Source organism: Ochotona princeps, chromosome 26 (assembly GCF_030435755.1).
Source record: "Ochotona princeps isolate mOchPri1 chromosome 26, mOchPri1.hap1, whole genome shotgun sequence".
NCBI classification, from domain to species: domain Eukaryota; kingdom Metazoa; phylum Chordata; class Mammalia; order Lagomorpha; family Ochotonidae; genus Ochotona; species Ochotona princeps.
This window is the reverse complement of record NC_080857.1, coordinates 11,117,346-11,139,498: the sequence shown is the minus strand read 5'-3', so window position 1 is coordinate 11,139,498 and position 22,153 is coordinate 11,117,346. Positions and strand designations below refer to the sequence as shown.

General features: G+C 35.0%; 1 long non-coding RNA gene across 1 annotated transcript; it reads left to right on the top strand.

Annotated features, from left to right (window-relative positions):
• The first annotated feature begins 282 nt into the window (after window positions 1-282).
• LOC131478036 (uncharacterized) lies at window positions 283-9,763 on the top strand. Its single transcript, XR_009244268.1, has 3 exons — window positions 283-375; window positions 9,179-9,339; window positions 9,664-9,763. It is a non-coding gene; the product is annotated as an uncharacterized LOC131478036 (long non-coding RNA).
• The last annotated feature ends 12,390 nt before the right edge of the window (window positions 9,764-22,153 follow it).

Genomic DNA, 22,153 nt, shown 5'->3' with positions numbered 1-22,153 from the left:
TCTCACACTCTATTTCCTCACTTCCACGCCCCCAATTAATTGTGGCTACATCGAAGCCATGAAGGTTCATTTGGAAGGGCTATGCAAGCAGTCATGTTTCTATATTGCTGCGTTTTTCCATCACTAATTGAGCCATGGTTGATATATAATTACATTTACCAAATGTGTATGTCTAGTTTGGTTATGTTTATAAAATGTGCACTTATGTAACCTCTGCCATGATCAAGTCTTAAAATATCTCTGACACACTTAAATTTCCCTTCTGCACTTTTGCAACCGGCGTTCCAATTCAAGCTCCAGGCAACTGCTCATCTGCTTCCTGTCACTGTGTATTATTCTTCTCTCTCCAGCGTTTCTTTTACAAGGAGCCATACAGTACGTGCTGATTTGTAAATAGTTCTCTTCACTAACCTGAATGATTCTGAGAGTCACCCCAGTTATAGTTATCAGTAGTTTCTTCATTTTTAAATCAATATAATGTAACATGGATAACAAATTTGTTCCTCCATTATCTCTGTGATGGAAATTTGGATGTTGCTCATTATGCTATGTCATGACCTATGACCTACTATTTTTGTGTGTAACTCTTTGTGGGAATACACTTTCATTTCTCTTTCCATGCGAGTGATAAATATGATAAATGTATGTTTGGTTTTGCAAAAACTGCCAGCATGGTATGATTTCACATTCCCACCAGAAATTTATGAGTTTGTGTTATTCTCTCCAGCATCTAATATCATCACTCTTTTTGATTTTAACAATTTGAGAAGGTTCGTACTAATTTTATTGTGATATTTATTTCCTTTCTCTGATTATTATGCTGTATGTCTTTTCATGTGGTTATCTATCTTCTTTTATAAAGTATCTTTTCAAATACTTTGTTTCTGTACTTCAACTCACTGAATTATAGAGTTCTGTTGGTGTAATTTGAAAAATATGTCGTTTATCAAATATTTATATTACAAATATTTTCTCCAAATTGCTAACTTATCTTTAAATTCCCATAAAAGTGTCTTTGGTTGAGCAGAAGTTTTTGATTCATATAGATTTAATATGTCATTTTGTCTTTGATCGTGCAGGCTCTTTTTGTCTTAGCAAAACAATCATTTTCCTTCTCAAAATCCAAAGATTTTCTGCTATGCTTTCTCATAGATTTTTTTTTTTTGATGCTTTTAGCTCTTCCACTTAAGCCAGGTTTCCACTTTCATTAAACTGTGTATGAGGAAGGTAATGCTGAAACTCATTATTTTGCATGTGGGCATCAATTACAACTTCATTAAATTTGGAAAATGAATATGTTCTATCCATTGCTTGGAAACTTTTGGAAATATCAGCAGACTTCTCTCTTTCTGTAGGAATTTATATCTACATATAGATAGACTCTTTTCACTTGTCTGCCCATGTGCAATTACCATATTGTCTTAGTGTAACATTCAGATAGGTTGAATGACATATGGCACTTGCTTCAAATTGTTGTTTGTTTAAAATTTACTTTAAATTGGTTTATTTGAATTTGCCTATAAATTTTTAAATAACTTGTCAAATATGTGCCAACAAAACCAAGCAAATTTATTTTATATTTTGAACAATTGCTCCACGAATGCACAGAATGCCTTAATCTGTGCTCAATCCATGAAAATAGTGCATGTTTATATCTCTTTTTGTCTTCATTATCTGAATAATGTCACATAGTTTCCAGCTCAAATTCCTATTCATGCTTAAACAAATCTGCTTCCTGATATTTTATCTCCAGATGCCAAAATAATTGGTTTTATTTGTTTCAAGGTACAACTGTTAAATGCTGATATAGAGATACACAGTTAATTTTTTTGTTGTTGATCTTATTACCTTCATTGATTCAATAATTAGTTCTAGTATTTTACTGTTTTCTATATGAGCCAACTATGTCACTTGGAAACAAGCTCATTTCTACTTTTTTTCTTTCCGATCTGTAAGTTTTAAAACAATTCCTTTCTTTATTTTCAGCACGACATTCTAAAACTGGTGATCGCAGGCATGCTCCCGTTTGCTTTAATCACACAAGGAAAACATTCACCCTTTTCCTGATTGTAGGAAGAAAGCATTCAGTCTTTTAACATGAAACATGATACTAGCATTTGGATATTCTTGTAAATGTACATCAGTTTTGGGCACTTCCCTTCTTTTAGATCAATTGTCACCCCCCCCCCCCAACTCTAGTCAATGTGAATTGGGTATTGGAAGAAGAAGAACAAAAAGGAGAAGGAGAGAATTCTATATATGAGAAGATCAAGTATTTTCTATTGCTTTGTTTTCCCTTAATCTTTTTTTTTTATTAATACGACTTACAGGAAGCCTCATTAGCGCAGTAGGTAGCGCGTCAGTCTCATAATACGACTTACAATATTATTTAATTTGCTAAAGTTAAGGAAATATTCCGGAATTAATTAGGTTTGGTTATATGCTATCCGTTCATCTTACTGATCTATTTGGGATGCTAGATTTAACTACTTATTTATTTGGAAAGTGTAGAGATGACAGGTTGGACTGATTTACTTCCTAAGCCTGTACAGCAACTGAGGATGAACCACATTTCAGGAAAAGCCAGGCACTCATTTCAGGTACTTAGTACATGACCTGCTGCTCCCAGGTGTGCCTTGGAAAGCTGGAGTCAGAAACCAGAGCCAATTCAAACATAGACCCTCAGATGCAGAATGCAGTCATTTCAACCAGCGTATTGACTGCTAAGGAAACACTTGTTTGTTCAGTCTGGTTTCTTTCTCTTTTTCTTCATTATTATTACTTTTCCTAATATGGGATTGTCCCCTCTGGTTTTCTTCTGTATTATTACAATAGTATATAGTCCATCAACAACAGTAACAAATCCACCCATTGCTTACACCTACAATGCCAGCAGACTCTTGGACTACCACTTGCTTTTTAATAGTAAGGATTATCTAGCTGCTTCACTGTATTGATTTATTCTACTGTGATTAGAGGATGTTTTCATAAGATATTTTTTGTTTATTTTGAGGGAGATTTGATCAATGATCAGAAGATGATCTATTTTATTTAATTTTTTCTGTATATCTAAAAGTAATGCAGATTTGCTGTTTGATATGAAAAATGCTCTAAGAATATCATTTAGATAAAGTTGATAAGTATTATTCTAGTGATAATAACCTTACTTAGGTAAGTACTGTCCCTCCTATGATTGAAACATATTGATTCTCTAACTATGATGGTGATGTTGTCCATTTTACGACATAGATACATTTATGTCTATTGTATTTTTGAAGCACAGTTACTAACTACATTTGATTTTAGAGTTGTATAGCATCTCAAAATTGATTCACTTTTACATATAAACATATATATTTCTTTGCTGACAAATTTTGATTTGCAATACAGCTATTAATGTAATCACTTTACAAATCATTGGAGTATATTTTAGTAGTATACTTTTTTCTGTTATTTTTAAAGTTTTATTTTGTAAGTTTTAACCTCCTTGTGCATTGTCAAACTGTAATGGATTCTTACAGACTTGAGGGAATATACTTGCATATAGTCTATATATTTCAAACAAATCTTTTTCTTCTCTATTTTAAATATCACTTGCTTTTTCTTTTCTCAATTTCTCTCTACATGTGTTTTTATCTGGTATTATATTCATTCTCCTTTAAGATCCTTTTGCAATCTTTAGAGAACCCATTCACTTCTGCCTATAGTTCTATGGCTGAAATCACTGCTTTGTATACTTGCTGTATTTTTAAGATTTGTAAGGAATGCTTACACTCTTTAGTTGTGTCAAGAAAAATAATACACTGGAACTCATCGCTGTTGGAAGAGAACTTGGCCGGATTTCTGCATGATTATCATTACTCAAGCCTGTTATATTAGCCACTCTTTTGAGATCAGAAACAGTTGACTTTCCCACCCTTTAACATATAAATTTCCAAGCATTTTTTTAAAAGAGGGGCTTTTTTTTTTTAATGTCTGTATAATTCCCTCATGGATTTTCCTGTAAAGTTTTTCTTTCTTGCACATCTGTCCAAAGGATGAACCACTGGCCAAGTGACACAAATTTTATTAGTCTCAATATTTCCCCACAGTTTACCAGTTCAGTAGCTATGTTACTTTCCTGCAGGAAATTATAGTCAAGAGTTTTACCGAATCCTTTGCAGTTACGTAGTATGCATGGCGATCTATTCAATCGCTGATAACAGTTTTACTATTTCTCATTTCCTGTTTACCAAGGTATTTTTTTAAAGCTATAGATTTTGCTGTTTTCTTTCTTTCTTTTTTTTTTTTTTACAAAACATGTCTTGAGTTTTTCCTGGTCATTGACAATATTTTTTCAGTGAATAGGAGGGAAAAAGAATAGAGAAGGCATACTAAGATACATCAACTTTATTCACATCCTACTGGAGAAATGATCCTCATGTCACATCTGTATGCAAGGGGGTAGTGATATTATACTTGTGTAATCAGAATGGAGCAGAAACATAATGACATGTTATCTCACCAGTGTACAATACTGTGACTGCTTCTACTGAGGGGGTTACCTTGTAACAGCACATCAATTTGCCTCATGAACAAAGCGATTGGTGTGTGAAGTAGGCATAATTATTGAGTGCCACTATACTATACACCAATCCCACTGATGAGATATCCATCCTCATTATCTCATCCATCCTAATGGCATTACCGCTAGATTTCAGTATATGCATGTTGGAGGAGTACAACAATTATTGTAATAGGAAACTTTGGAACCAGTTGAGCTATGGATGTGCATAATTTAACCTGTGTTTCTGTTAGATACCCCTGGCTGCTTTATCACGTTCAGACTTTGATTTAGTCTAAGTGTGGAGTGAGAAAAATGATTTAGGAGTTCAATGTAGTTATGCAGGACAGAGATGAGTAAGATGGATGAGGATACAGCAGAGGATGTACTGAAATAAGCTGGGATATTTTCAAGACAATGAATGATACCTGTCTCTCATGGGGAAGTGTTTCTCTTTCTTGAGGAGGAGAGATTCCTCTCTTTCATCAAGATAGGTTCCTGGTGCTCCCCACTTTTAAAACTTCTGCTTGTGGGTTTCACTGTAGCATATGCTGCTGACCCTGCAGCACTAGTATTCCATATGGGCACCTGTTTGAGTCTTGGCTGCTTCATTTCTGATCCAGCCCCTTACTAATCTCTTGGAAGGTAGCAGAAGATGGTGGAAGTGCTCTTTCTAATGCTAAGATCAGATTTTCCACGTTTTTGCCATGTTTGGACCACAGAATTCTTAATCATAGCACCAAATATCCTCATTTTATGTTTTCCTTCTATATTGACAGCCTCATGTTTACAGGTTGTGTAGACAAGGAGAAAAAGGAAGACAAGTGCAATTAATATTTTTTCTAAGACACTTGCATTATTTGAAGGGCTGAGAACATAAATTCTGAGCAGCTGTATTCATGATATATAATTCTTACAGCAAATAGTTCAGCTCTAAGTTCAACATCCTTAGCAGGCAGGATTAGCAAGGGAAAATATTCAGATGTCAGTATAAATATTTAAAGCTTTAAATACAAAGACATTACCTTACTGGTTGTCAGATAGAAAGAGAAATAGATTGTCAGAAAAATAATCTGATTCTCTATACAAAGCCCATATTGAAAGAAAAAGTGAGGAGAAGCTAAATAGCAATAAATGAATTTACATCACTCTCTGTTTGCCAAATTATTTTATGTATGTATGTATTTTTGCTTTGAAGATAGAGAGTGTTTAAATTGAGACACACAAAAATTTGCCATAGGATAATATGTATTACAAAATTATATACAAAATATAATTAAAAATTTATCAATATAAGTCTAGGAATTAAAATTGACTGCAAATATTAGCATGAATTCAGTTTAGTTAAGTGATGTAAGTTAATAAAAGTAATGCAATATGGAATAAACGTATTTTAAAAATTCTGCAAAACAATGTTTTAAATGAGATACATTAGCAAAAGTTATGTAAGATTAGGAAACTGTGGTAAATAACTTTCTGAATCTTCATTAATATAAATTAAAAGATTAACATAGGCAAACACCTGAATATAAGCAAAATTATGGCAATTTGTTAAAAATATTAGAGAATAACTAGATACTGCATGATAGAGTATCTAAAAAGCTGAAAGGTAAGATAAAATTTTGAAAATTAGACAGGAAAATCACTTACTTACTACGAAGGAACATGACCTTGCTTTTTTATCTTGGTGTAAGTTGTATCACCTTCTAGATCTATATAATTATCATAATTTAAAGGGACTGAAGGGTTTAATCACACTAAAGACCAAAAAGTGTAATCAAAATGACATTCAAACATATGTTTCTAGGATTTCCGAGAATCACAAACATTCAGTCACCCCCATGAACCGTGTGCATGTACATCCATGTGTGTGGATTTTTAAATGCAGATGTGTTCATGTATATACTGACTTACATATCTAAGATCAGATGCATGCACAGTTATGTGTGAATGACTTCCCTCTTTTTCAGAAAAATTGGAAGACTAACTAGATTAAAATGATATTCAATATTATTTTTTTCTGTAAGCAAAAAACAGACTATCCAGAAGCAAAGAAATGATCAAGGATATAACAGGCTGGTATGGGCAACAACATTCATGCGTTTCTAACTATTAAATTTGATCATGTGTAGTATGGAATTTAACTATAAGTACATATAACTAAGCTAAATAAAGTAGAATACACAATGAAAGCAAATCACTCTCAGAAAATAAAGAACACGCAGCATCCCCCCCCCCCAATTCAGCACCTATGCTCCCTAGGAAATGGTAAGCTAGGCAAATAAAATTATATCTAAATATAATTGTGATGCAAAATTCCAACTGTTAATTAATTTATAGACCTGAATTATTTGACCAATGTATCAAGAAAATGCAATAGAGACAGTGGGTCTGGACTATAACAATGTATTGATCAGTTGACTCATAATAATGTTATATTTAAGAAGACAAAATGTGGCTTGATATAATAAAATAACCTGATTTCAGGAATGATTGAGCAACTGAAACTAAAGAGCGTGTGTTAATGGACTGATATCAAAATTCAGGGAAGCTTCAAGATTCATTCCCAGAATGCTTTTTGCTGTCCTATAATAAATAATATTATAATCTGGAGAGTAGCTTGCTTATAAAATATGAAGGTAATAAAATGAGATTTGAAGACACCTTTCACTTGTTTACACATTTATTGAAAGCTGTTTAGCAATTAATGTTTGATAGAACCACTATACAGAATGAACAAAATCTTATTAAAAGTTTTGTAAAATCTTTATTATTATCTTAGAATGAATATAATGGCGATAGAGCAGGAGAAATATCACCTCTCTGGAAAAATAACAAATAAATAAAGTTCAAGAATACTTGTGAGCCATGACACAAACTATAAAAGTGTTTTTTTTTTTAATCCTTGAATTCCTGGCAGAATGTTTGCAAATATTATACAATTTTTTCCATGCTGAGAACAGATTTTGGCAGAGGCATATAAGTGTGTACATGTATACATAAATGGTTAGAAAATAAGCAAAAGAGTCCAGGGAAACAAACTTTATACAATACTTACTAACGAGTTTCCAATGTACTAAAATATTAGTCTCAATGATTATTTTTAGAAAAGAAAAGTAAGGCAGGATTAGGACACATACACTTTCTGCATTACAATCAAGTCAAATGATATTTTAATATTCTCTATTATAACTTCTTTGTAAGTCAGATTTGAATTCCACAAATAGGACTGCATGCAATTCATTCCAGATATGTCTTAGGAGAGTTTCCTGTTGGTGATGTGGAAGAGAAACAGATGTATAAATTCTAAGGCTTTTTTTAAAGATTTATTTATTTTTATTGGAAAGCCAGATATACAGAGAGGAGGAGTGACAGAGAGGAAGATCTTCTGTTCGATGGTTCACGCCCCAAGTGAGCACAACGGCTGGAGCTGAGCCAATCCAACACCAGGAGCCAGGAGCTCTTCCGGGTCTCCCATGTGGGTTCAGGGTCCCAAAGTTTTGGGCCGTCCTTGACTGCTTTCCCAGGTCACAAGTAGGGAGTTGGATGGGAAGCAGGGCCGCCGGGATTAGAACTGGTGACCATATGGGATCTCGGGCGTTCAAGGTGAGGACCTTAACCACTACGCTATCGTGCTGGGCCCCAATTCTAAGTTTTTATAACCAAAATTTGTAATCCTCAAAATCTTTTGGTATACTACTTAAAAACTATGAAATGACCGTTGAGAAGAAAATTATAGTTGACTTCAGGAATTCCAACTTGATAAACAAATAATGTTATATATTTATGTTCTTATGGATTTTATATCTTTTTAATGATTAATAAACATTTTGTTTTTCATTATGTATCTGAAATAAATGATAAGGAATATGCTTAAGTAGGATCAATAGCTGAAAGTAAAGAAAAACATAGAGGATTTAATTCCAGAAATAAAGAGGAATAGTCACTGTTGAAATCATGATATTATTTATGTTATGGATGAATTAAATGTAATATACATAAAATCTCAGAGTAAAATTTTGCCAAATTTTTTTTGTGTAAGTCACCATACTTAGAGTGACTTAAGCAATAGCATTTAATTGTCGGGTATAGAAGGAGGTTTAGAGTTTGGCAATCCTGTTTTGGAATTATTCAGTAATTTTTCAAACAGCATCTTCTACTTCAATGTCTACAGTTGGTTACGCTTTTGATCATGAATGCACTGAAACAGGATTTGCAAATTACTGAAGCAATGTAGACATCATAATTTCATTCAAAACCAATAATAATGGAAGGTGTTGATGACAATGCAGTTTGCCCCAACTATTTGTTTCTTTCTCTTTTTCTTTCTTTAGCAAAACTAAACAGAAGCAAAGCAAAAATTATTTCATGACAATTTTTCAGAATGCAATCTTGAAGTCAATAGCACAAAACGGGCAGCTCTAGAAGCCTGACAAAAATGATGAAATCTGTAGCCATTACTAACCCATTCAATTGGGCAAACTCCTCTAAACACAACCAATGCAGTTTTTTTTTTTTTTTTTTTTTTTTTTTTTTGGCAAGGAGAATTAATAGAATGATTCCTGGTTAAGAATTGGAAAGGGTGTGGAATTAATCTTCATTTTTTTAAGTTCTGTGTATTTGCTTGAAGTGTAGGACTATAGAGAAATAGAAAACACACACACAGAGATTGTCAGTGTGTTAGCTCACTCCCAGAGGGATACCGAGGCCAGGACTGGACCCGCTGAAGCTGAGAGGCAGCAGCTTCACCTGGAGTCCCCGTGTTGGATCAGCGCCATCTTTCACTGCTCCCACAGGTGCGTTAGTGGGGAGTTGGGTGGGAAGTGGAGGAGTTGGATTCAGGCCAGTGCTCTTCTAGGATGCAGGTATTGTAGATGGAAGCTTCATATGCCAAACCTAAATACCAGCCCTATAAATCTTTAATGCAGTAAATATTAACTGTTTAACGGTTATAAATAGCATATCAACATGTAATAAACAAAATCCGTGATGATGAAATACATTCCCTAAAATCCGAAGCAAGTTAGGGCCAGTGCAATGGTTCAACCTAGCTAATTTTCCACCTCCAAGATCCAGGAGGCCATATGGTTCATGTCTTGACTGTTCCACTTTTCGTCCAGATCCTCGCTATGGCATGGAAGAGCAACAGAGGATGGCAAATGCCTTGAAATGCTGCGCCTGTATGAGAGACCCGCAAGCGGCTCTTGGCTCCTAACTTCAAATTGGCTCAGCTCTGACCATTGCAGCCCATTGGGAAGTGAAGCAACAGATGAAAGATCTTTCTCTTTGTCTCTCCTCTCTGCAAATCTGTCTTTCCAGTAAAAATAAAATCAATCTTTAAAAAACGAAAGTAAGTTAAAAGGGTGGTTTCCAACATTCATACATTCATTCATTCCATTAGCAATTAATTACAATTAGCTACTGAGATTTTTCTATGTGTCAGGTAGCTTAGTTCATTTGCTGCTGTTACAGAGAAAAGTTTCTGAGACCGGGTACTTCATAAAGATTAGAGTTACTTCATTCATACTCTGGAGACTTGAAATTTCAAGCTAGCAGACATCCACTTGCAGTAAGATCGCTTCCTTTTAGTACACCAGGGGAATCAGGAGACAATCACAGAACAGGTGTGTTAGCTTGGGTCTCACTTCTTTCACTTTTAATGTCCCTAATGCCTTCATTGGGGTCACTTCTACCTGACATCAACCACTTGTAAATGCTTTCAAAAGGCCTGGCTCCCAACTATGATTACTAAATGACTAGGAAATATAACACATGAACGTTTGCAAGAAAACATTCAAGCCATATCAGGCATAGTGTTACATACGGGGTCAGGACATACTAGCAAATGAAAAGACCTCTGTCACAGGGCAGAGGGAATTCTATGATTCCCCTGCTGAAAACTGGGAAACCTAGAGTAGTTATGTTTTACTAGGTTATCTGAAATAAACCCAAGACATCCCGGGTCTGTTTTCCTAAGTGATGATTACAGTTTCAAGGCATTTATGGAGGTTTTGATGTTTAATCCAATAAAGAAAATTATGTAGGCCGCCTTAAATGAATGATCCTTTAAAGCTACAAACACGAATATAGAAAGTGTTTGATCATGAGTAAACAATACTATTTTCATTCCATCTATCTCTACAAGCACCCATAAAAACTAAGCCTTGGCTCCTTTTGAGAGCCAAAGATATGTTTGTGTGTGTGTGTCCGGAAAAGGAGGAGGACTGAAATGAAAGGATACAATGTGGAAGATGAAAAGAATTCTATCCTCCTCTTATTAGATAAATGGCTTATGTTTAATGGTACTTGTTGTTGTTGGACACGAACAGAAAAGTTAAATATGTTAATGGTTCTTCAAACATACAGACTTTTGGAAATATAGAAAAACAGCTGTTCCAATGTCAAGTCACCAGTTCACTTCATCCTGTGGACAAAAGGCAATCTGTCTAAGGGAAACCTACAGATTTCAGCATTGGTGTTTGTGTTTTAATTGTAAAAAAAAAAAAACATTGTTACTAAATTGAAGGATCATTTCTTATCATGACCTTTGTTTATAATAGGTTGGAAAATCAATATTCAACATGAAATCCAGAAAGTAAAAGGTGTATTCTATATCCCAATCAAAAAATATTCAGGGAATTAAAAATCATCAATTCAAGAAATAGTTCATTATTTATTTGAACATCAAAGATACAGCAAACTATTTGTGTGTATATGATATATATGAGACAGATTTGCAAGTGCACAAAATCAGAAAATCAGTGTGTAGTATGCTAAAAACTTACTTTACTTATGCAACTGTTCACACTAAAAGACTTGAAGGAAAACTAATGAAAATGGCAATATATCAGCTTATATATGACAATGGTAAGCCTTCACCACTACGCTATCGCGCCTGGCCCTCATTGACTAACTTTCAAGCATAGCCTACCACTGTTAGCTGTTTCTGTAAACAGGCCTGCTAGCTGATTGGCTTTAAGTGTGCTCTGAAATTGATTGGATGATTTGTAATGCATGCCATCTAAGTTATTTGTTCTTAAATAAGTCGTTATTAGGACTTTTTCAAGGATTGTCCTCAGGGATGTCCAGGAGCTCATTCTCTCTCTGCTGTGTGTCATCTGCTACTTTTTCCTCCCTTCTTATTTGTCCTACAGAGAAACAATACAGAAATGACAGCCCAGGAAATCAACTCTAACAACACGGAAGGCAGTGTCTGTTGTTGGTTCTCCTAAAAAGTACTGTGTCTGAAACAGGAGGTCAGTAACAGTTAAATACACTTGAATTCCATGACTTCCCAAGTTTTGGTACTTCTTTTCAATGCGTCACAAGGTCAGTCATTATTAGTGCTTTTCTTAATACACTTTGGTTTGTCTTCATAAAATAGAATTCTCACCTACCATTAATCAATTCTTTCCAAAATCTAAGCCCATATATGGCCTCTCCTGGGATTCAACTTGCCTATTGTGTACCAAAGAGTGTGTTGAGATTTAAACTAGAAAGCTCACTAGAAATAAATCATGATCTCAAGACTTTTATTTCATATCATAAGAGATATGTGTGGACAACTAACATGTGGGCATGATTCTAACAGAAAAAGGTAGAAAATGTTACAGTAAAAAGGAAAAGAAAAGAAAGGGGAAAAGGAAAGGAAAGGAGAGAAAGAGGAGAAAAGAAGAGAAAAGAAAAGAAAAGAAAAGAAAAGAAAAGAAAAGAAAAAAAAGAAAAGAGGTATCTTACTCTACCTGAGCATTTCAGTTTGTTATAAAAGAGAAGGCCTTTTTCTGAATCTTCAATGGTTGTAACAAATTCACCTAAGAGAAACAAGCAGGAAAGACATTCCAAGAGTAGAATTGCCAGAGTAAAAGGAGTCAGACACGAATATTCACATTCTGAGTATCACAGAGTACTCCCTTGCGACTGGAGGACGACTACGTTCTTGAAAGTCTTTGTGGGTCAAGGGAGTACTGAATGTAAACCAGCTAGATGTTTGGAATGTAGAAAGGAACTATTCACAAAGAACATATGGAAAGAGCTTGTGCAATCCAGTCTGAAAGAAAAGGACTGATGTGTAACTCAAGCTAATCATTGCCATGTTGGAATGATGAATTGGCAAGAAAAGATATTTTTATTTAATAAGTAGAATTTTTTCATAGGAAACATTTCAGCTTTAATATGTTAGTAGCTAATTACTGTTTAATATTTTGGGGGATTCTGATACTTGCTTAGGTGTAATAAACACAGCTCTGGGAATGATCTCTTGAAATAATCAGTTTGCAAAAGAAAGATGAGAATATATGTGTTGGAAGAGATGTAGCATGGCATATTCATGCTGAGTTAAACTCCTTTCCCCAAGGTCTGAAGCAACAGGCCAGTGCATCCTCATCTTGCCCCAATCTGGAGTGTTCCAAAAATGTTCTTGGCAATCATCCCCCTTCCTATCTTCAACTTTTTAACAATTGTTGACTTTGTCTTCTTCTTGATCTTAATATTGGATCCATATCCTGCATAAAATGTTTCTAAGGGCCTGGGCATGGTGGGATAAAAGGCTAAGCCACAGCTTCTGATACACACATCTCATGTTAGAGTGGCCATTTGAGTTCTAGCTCCTCACACCCAATTTCCTGCTAGTGGCCCAAATAGATTCCTACTATTTGCTGGCCTAAAAGCTTAGGTTCTTGTTATGTATGTGGGGACCCAGATGTAATTCTCGTGTCCTGGCTTCTGTCAGGCCCAGCCATAGCTGTTGTGGATAATTAGGGAGTGAGCCAACAGTTGACAAATCTTTTCACTTTGTCCTTCTTTCTCTGTCATTCTGCCATTCAAATGGAAATTTAAAAAAATCTTCGAAATTCCTAGAAGTGTTAGTTCTTGGTCTTTAAAAGTTATTTTAGTTTCACATTTGTTATAGTCTGATTCATTTTTGTTGATGTTTGTTCTTATCTTCTGACTCTTCTTCATTCTGAATCCATCCGGATGTCTTGTTTTCATGATCAGTAACTCAAAGTTCAAGCTCCAATGACTGCTGGTGAAGAACTTGCTCAGAGAACACGGCTCGCTCACAGGAGAGGTGATGTGCTGAGTAGTTATGCCCATGTTCCAAATGGCTTTGTGTAATACACTGGGAGACAAGTAATAGATGGATTTGAGAGAATGTAAGATTACCACCAAGGATTTATAGGCAAGGAACAGACATCATTCAACTTCAGAGTACACAACGCTGCAGCAAAAAGTGAATCATGGATTAGTCTTTGAATTTTCATTTTGCTGTTAGACTAGCCACTTCAATACAACATTTAACACACATGATTTTAGCCTATCCTTTTTCTACTTTTTAAATATTTTCTTGTTTTATATTTACTTTGTATTAACTAGATTTTATATTCTTTTTATACATACAAATAGTAGATAACATTTTCAAAAGTTTTAATATATTTTTGAAAATTAATTTGCTTTAAAGTTATTTCTAAAATTACTTATGCTAGAATTTACAAAACAGAGTGTTTTTTTCATAGACTGACTACAGGTAATATTTCATTGCCTTTGGTAAGAAACTGAAAAATTGTATTCCTAATTATTTTCTCCTATTATTGGTACTACTATTGTCCTAATTTTACCACTATACTTGTAGCATATTTCACAATATATTTGCAACTTTTTACAACTTAGATGTTAAATTTTATTTATGGAGTTTCTTCTGGTTTTAAAGTGGTTCATTTATTTAGTCAAAAAACTAATTAAATGGTAACCGCAGCTAAAAGTTACCGTCATAGCAATATCCAGATTGGTACTGGGACAACTGGACACAAAACCCTGACAAATGTGGACTACAAGAATAAACTCGATCATCACTGGCGTGTACTAAGCAAGCGAGTATTTGAGCTGATTTAATTATTATGGTGCCTTCATTTTAGGGGGCTTCAGTGTAAAATCGTCCAGTATTGAATCCATGCTTATCATAGAAGCAAAGTGCTAGATTTTCTCACAGTTGCGTCTCCATTCTCTGCTTTCTGCATCTTCTGAATGCCTCCAATAGAGTTGGTCTCAGCATCCACTATTTTATTTTTGCTTGTTTTATTTTATTTTTGCCATCTGCCTTTTCTTTTCTGTATTTACAGGAAGCTGGATCACAAGTGAGGCAGCTGGGGCCAAACTGACACCCATTTGGGATGGTCGTTTCGAGGGGTTGGCTCTCAAACAGCACTGGCCTCTAAGAGCCTGCTCTTGTCTTTATCCCTCTTACTTAGTGTTCTGTGCTTGGATGATTTGGGGAGCAAGGAGAGCAGCAAAATTAGTTTCTGTTCTATGCTCTGTTGAATGAGTTTTTTTTTTTTTTAATTCTTTTCTCTTCTTGGTCATCTTTAGATCTCATGTTTTAGGTGCTTTAAAATTTACTCTCTGAAAAGTGAAAACTATAATGTCAGACATCTATTGCAGTAAGTACAAACTCAAAATTGTTGCAGAATCGATGTCCTTTATAGAAATAAAGTGAATTTTATGTTCTGGATATCAAGTATAATGTTGACAATCTCATGGAATTTATTTGCTGTTTAATTATTGCATTTTGTATTGAAATTCTGAGGCTCATTAAAATCTAGAAAATGCTTTTGGATGATTCCGTGTTGAAAATCATCCCATATTTACTTCTAAACTGGATTTTATAGTGTCTACGACTTGTATTCTGTATTTTAAAAATTAAAGCATTAGTTTTCTGACTACACTTAGCTTTGACCATCAAATTTTTCTTATAGAAGTGTATACTTTAATGGTCATTACCCTGATAGCATTTCTTATGGTGCAGAATCATCATACCTCTATATTTTCTTTAGACTTTTGTCAGGTTTATGATCCAAATATCCTCTCTTTCCACAGCTCTTTAGTCAAGGATGAAATTTTCATTATTTTTAGTGAGCAATAGGCTAGGCAGCAACTGAAGCTTGTGATGTTAATTGTGTTTTTAACATTATTACAACTAGGAGTAGTAAACATCGATTAAATGTCCATTGCACAGGAAACTAAGGAGGATATTGGAAACAGGTATCCCCTCATAGGAAGTATCCATCCTTTAAAAACATGACAGATCAGCTTCCCTTATAAATATCCAGTGTTCTTTACACATGCTTTATAGAACTATAAAAGTTAGATGTTGTAAGAAGCTAATTGTCAGACCTGGCATGATAGCCTAGTGGCCAAAGTCTTCGCCTTGCACGGGTCAGGATCCCATATGGGCACCAGTTCATGTCCCGGCTGCTTCACTTCCCATCCAGCTCCCTGCTGTGCCCTGGGAAAGCAGTCAAGGATGGCCCAAAGCCTTGGGACATTGTACCACGTGGAAGACACAAAAAGGCTCCTGACTCCTGGCTTTGGAGCAACTCAGCCGGTCAGATGGAGAGTGAACCAGTGATTGGAAGATCTTTCTCTCTGTCTCTCTTTCTCTCTGTAAATCTGACTTTCCCCCCAATAAATAAATAAATCTTTCTTTCTTTGTTTTTTTTTAAAGAACCTAATCGTCAGCCAAGCCAAAGTCTCCAAGTATGTTTGAAATCCCATACTAAATCCCTTTCTTGGAATACTTGCTGTGCTTTTTCTGGGAAGAAAGATCCATTATTAGAGAGCTGTAAAATTGTTGCAGGGTCATTATTTTATCTTGAAATTAAACCCAGAATAAGTTATAGGTTAATTAATCTAAAACAAGGGATTGACCAAAATAACTTTTGAATATTAAGGTAATTATTTTGCACACAAGACAAAAATTAGTTTTACCTAGCTCTTTTATAGGATTGTTGACAAGCAATTCAACTTAACCAAGGCATAAAGGAAATCGGCAAGACTTCTTTTGTGGTGTCATTTGATGATAAATTGCTATTCCTTGGTCAAATGTTAATAAAAAGAAAAATGAGCATAATAAAACAATTTCTTGTATGTAATTTCCACATGTAGTGGCAATTTTATTTAGGAGTAGATTAGGGTGAACAACTACAAAGAGATTAAGGTACATATATTACAAAATCAATTTCACAGAAATAATTTTTGAGTATGTTGTGCATTTGCTAAGGCTGCCATAATAAAGTAGTACAAATTTAGGGACTCATTCCTTCATGATTCTTTAGGTATGCAAGCCCAAGTTCACAGCACCAACTCAAGGTGCAGGGTTGGTGTCCTTGAATCATGATAGTTAATAATCTGCTTCAAGGTTCTTTCCTGGCTGTTATAGTTCATCAGAATCTTTGGAACTTTGATGGCAACTGCATCACCCAATTCTCTGTCTTTATGGTCAAACACCATGGCGTTTTTCCTATGTCTGAGTTTCCCCTTATTGTTAGACATTAGCCACCTTGGATGAAGAGTTCTTTCTACTTTGGCATGAATCTATCTTAACTAATGTCATCTGCCACAAGTCTGAACCTTTTTCCACATAATGCTACATTCTGTGGACTACGAGTTTACTCTGTAAGATTTATTTCTTTGAGAAATGCTATTCAATCTGTAAGAAGATGTACACGTAATGAACTCAGTGTTTTCAAGAAAGTTCGATGTATGAGCTTTGAACATCTTTGAAAAATGAAATAACTGGGAATTATAAAGAAAGATAAGTATGAGTAAAATTTCAAGACCACCTTATTGTATAGCTATATAATGAATTGAAAGAATGATGACTTTCGTCTTTTCTGTATAAAACTTCTGAGCTCTCAGATGTAAGAGATCTCTCACTTTATGACTTTATGTGAAGGAAATAAAGAGGTCCTTGTTAGGAAGATTATGAAGAGGTTGGTTTAAATTATTTAAATGGGAAAGTGGTGTAAATAATTCAAACAAACAATGAATCACAGTGCCATTTTTAATGGAATGACAATGGATTTCGAATACAAAGGCCACTAAGCATGTTTTTGTGCTCTAGTAATTTTTCATCACAGCACAAAAAGGTAAGAAATGTATGGTTCTGCCTTTTATACACCATTTAACTTGGCTACCAAACTTCTCCATTTTCCCTTCCAATCTTTGAATTTGTTTTACGTAAAGTGTGAATAATAAATCACTCATAAACTTGGCTTATCAAACAAAGATTATCTTTATGGAAGGTTAGTTTTTTTAGTTCAATTTTGCTTCCCCACTCTCCTTTTTTTTTTCAAGTAAAAATATTTCAAATTTATTCATTTCCATTTTGTTGGAGAAGGAGGAGAGGGAGAGGAAATAGGAGAAGGAAGGAAATGAGAGGGAGAGAAAGAGAGAGAGAGAGGTGGAGAGTGATTTTCCATTGACTAGCTGGCTCCTCAGTTAACCACAGCAACCAGCGCCTGGCCAGGCTGAATCCATGAGCCTGGAACTTCATAAAAATGTCAGGCAACATACTTGAGCCATTATCTGTTATCTGTAAGGATGCATAAGAACAAGGAGTACATGAGAAGCAGAGATTTGAACCAGGTATTCTAAACAAGAATAGGGTACCACAAGAAGCCAATAATCCACTGTGCTACTACCCCCACTCCTTCACCACTGACATGTCCATGACCCTAGCACAAGTTCATGTTGGGGGAGGGGTGAAAGTGCATTTGCTGAAGGAAATACTCAAGCACTGGGTATCAGTAGAGAAAAGCTTCAGCAAATAAAATTTAGATTCTCTCGGACTTCTCTACTAGTATCTGATACATAAATTTGCTGGAAAATAAAGACTTTACAGAACAAAAGCAAATCTTTAAAATCAAATATTAATGGCTTGAAAAACTCTTACACCATCTAAAATTATGCTTGTAATTATCACGTTACTCCTCAATAAGAAGCGTGAAACTCCTAACGATTAGACTTTTTTTTTCAGTTTTACGTATTTGTATTTACATATCTACATCTTTATGTCCATGGAAATATTCTTGAACGAAACTTACCAGGAATAAAAATATACAGATACTGATACAGAATGGCAATGAGTTCAATGAGTGTCTTTAATAATCACAGGAACACTTTAAAGCAAAACAAAGCTTGTGAAGCTCTTATCAGTAAGCTTTGATGCAAAACAACAACCAAAAACACCACTGCACTTCAGATCAGTATGGTCCGTCGAGATTCCTAAGGTGTTTGGGCCCCATGATCCCCATAATTTTAATCTCAGTCCAAATCTGACTGTGACTATCTGTGCGGCATAAGTTGACGTTTTCCTTTGAGCAGTCCTGCCTGCGGTGCATTGTCTCCTGGTTGTTTGGGTCTGAAATATTTGACCTTTCAAATTAAAATGTTTTTAAAAATCTTTGACAAGAACCAAATCAACATAATAATTAAACTTGCTAGCAAAAAAGGAAACTATTGGTTAGAAAACTGAATTTTAGCTGCTTCCAGTGATAAAAAATTATATTTTTGTGCCTGCTCAAGATGGATTTTCACATCTGAGATCCAGTAATGTGCAAACTTTCATGATCTGTCTGTTGCTATTCCCGTTGGTAACTTAAGTGGTATACTTACAAAAATACATTCCCCTTGTTCCATTTTAGATATTATCTCTTGATTTTCAACTGTGGGTGAAGAGGATTTAGCATGCACACATATATCACTACTTCAAACCCACATTCTTCCACGCTGCCCTTTTCCCCCCAACATTTCTTTGAATTGAATTAATATTCAGCATTAACTTATCAGGATTGTGACATAAACATTCTTCAAAGTCAGGCAATGTATGTTTCTTTTTTTTTTTTAATTTTCTCTGATGTTAAAAAGACTTCCATTTTTCATTTTTTGAGTCTTCAATGTCACTATTACTCATTTATTACCAAATTCTTCTCCTTGTAAAGCTTGTCATGAAGTGATAAAACACATCTGGGAATCAACATGTTCAAACTTACCCCCTTGTAGATTTAAGGCTTGACACTTTTAGTTCTGTTCATCTCCAGACACAATGGATAATTTTCATCCTAAACTCCGAAGTTCCCTTTGCCATAACCATGGGAATTCCTCTCCTCTCACCAGGTTGGAACTACTTATTCTGTTGGAGCCCACTGTGCGGACATTTTTTTAGAAAGACATGGAGATCTAAAAGAACCAGCCTGGTGGAGAAATCCGAGAATTGCAAACTATTCCCTGCGTGAACAGCACTACTTAGTGGATGGGTGCTGTGCTATTTGCAAAGGTCTAAAGGCAGTTCTGACAATAAAGCAAAAACAAAAAATATAAGATTTATTTATTTTTATTAGAAAGTCAGATTTGCAGAAAGAAGACAAAGATCTTGTGTCTGCTGGTTCACTCCTTAAGTAGCCGCAATGACCAGAGCTGAGCAGATTCAAAGCCAGGAGCATCTTCCAGGTTTTTAAGAACATTGTCTGAATCTTTTTCTTTTCTTTTATTATTATTATTATCACATTATTATCATTTTATGATACAATCCCATAGACCCCGAGGTTTCTCCTACCCCCTCCCCTAATCCCACCCCTCACTAAGTTCTCCCATATCACTTCAACAGCATAGGTCCTTATAATTCCATCATAGCATGCATAGGCAATGGCAGAGTCCAGCATCCCATTGCCAAGACACATCCAACAGTTTCACTGGGAGTCCATCCTCAATCTGGAAGTAAGATGCGCACTGCACCGTTTCCTCACATCTGGACATGTCAGTGTCCATTACACAGTCAGTAGGCATCTTCCGAAGTGAAAAGTCACAAAACAAAACCAACAACAGTAAGAAAAACAGAAATTTACAATGCATGAATTTAAACAACATGCCACTGGATATGATGACCTCCAATACACAGTTACTATACATCCCCTTAAATGAAAAGCCACAAAACAAAGTCAACAACAGGAAGAAATGAAAATAGAAACTTACAACATCATGAAGTTAAATAACATGCTACTGAATGACTAAGGTGTCACTGAAGAAATGAAAAAGGAAATCAAGAATATTCCAAAGAAAATGATACTTCTGTGTATGAGTAATTAAAGAATTTAATGAGAAAAAAACGTGTTTTGAAGAAATGAAGCTAATGATATCAAAATCCATGAGATATAGTTTCCGTTGATCTTTATTGGTGAAATGTGTCTCCTGTAGGCAACATATAAATGTGTTTTGTTTTTAATCCTGTCTACTAATATATGACATTTGATTGGTGAGTTTAATTCATTTACATTCAAGGTTAATATAAATTGGTGGTAATTTTGTCCTGTCACTTAGCAATGGGTTATTCATTGATTTAGTCTTCTGTTGTTATTTTACTGGGATGTTCTTCACATTTGTCTTTGGTTTGGGTGGGTGTTACTCCTTTTCTCTGTCAAGAGAACATCTTTAAGTATCATTTGTAGGGCAGTTTTGGAAGAGGCAAATTCTTTTAAGTTTTCTTATTGTGGAAGAATTTTATTTCACTTTCAAAGACAAAAGAAAACTTTTCTGGGTACATTATCCTGGGCTGACAATTTTAGCCTGTAGAATCTGGAATGTGTCACTCCATTTTCTTCTGGCCTGCAGAGTGTCCTGTGAGAGATCAGCTGTGAATTTAATGGCCATTCCTCTATATATTAATTGATTTTTTTTTCCAAAAGCACATTTTGGGATCTTTATGTTCAGCTGAAGAGAGCTTGATGATCATTTGTCTTGGTGAAGATCGTTTTGGTCATTCCTGCTGAGAGTTCTGTGCCCCTTTAGATGTTGTTTTCTAATTCTTACTCCAGATTAAGAAATTTTCCTTTATTATTTCATTAAATACATGCTTAAACCCATGTTGTCTTTCTGAACCTTCTGAAACTCCGATAACTCTTATATTTAGCCTTTTAATAGTGTGTTTCATGGCCCAACATGGTGGCCAAGTGGCTCAAGTCCTCGTTTTGCATGCACCGGGATCGCAGATGGGAGCCAGTTCTAATCCTGGCAGTCCCACATCCCGTCCAATACCCTGTTTGTGTCTTGGGAAAATAGTCAAGGATAACCCAAAGCCTTGGGACCCTGCACCCACGTGGGAGACCCAGAAGAGTCCCCTGGCTCCTGGCTTAGGATTGGCTCAGTTCCAGCTGCTTGGGGAGTCAACCATCAGAGGGACGATCTTACTCTCTGTCTTTCCTCCTCTCTGTAAATCTGCCATTCCAATAAAAATAAATCTTTTTTTAAAAAAAGAAAGAGTTTCAATTCTTGTATACTTTTTTAGCTTGACCCAGCTCTGCTTCCAGCTTTTTGAGTTTTTCCCTTGTGACAGGAAATATCTTCCAATTCTGAGAGTCTTTCCTCTGCTTCCTTCATTCTGTTTTCGAGACTCTCCACTATACTTTTAATTTGCTCCATTGTATTTTTAATTTCTAATATATCAGCTTTCATTTGATTCATTTCCTGTGTGACATAATCCTTAAATTCCTTGAACAAAGTTTTTTAAAATCTATGCTCACATTTGATTGCTACTTTGCTAGGTTCAGAACTTTCAGAAAGTTACTTTCTAGATTTAGTTTCTCAATAGAATTTTTCTTCAATTTTATGTTTCTCTGTTTTTTTCTTTACTGTTTCATAATTCATTTTCCCAACATCTGTTTTGCTTTAAAAAATCCCATATCATGTTTCCTACTTCATAGAATTTTCATTATTGTAATTTTAAGACCATTCTATTGTTCAATTGATTCAATATTTTTCTTATCTTTTGAAAATATGTATTAT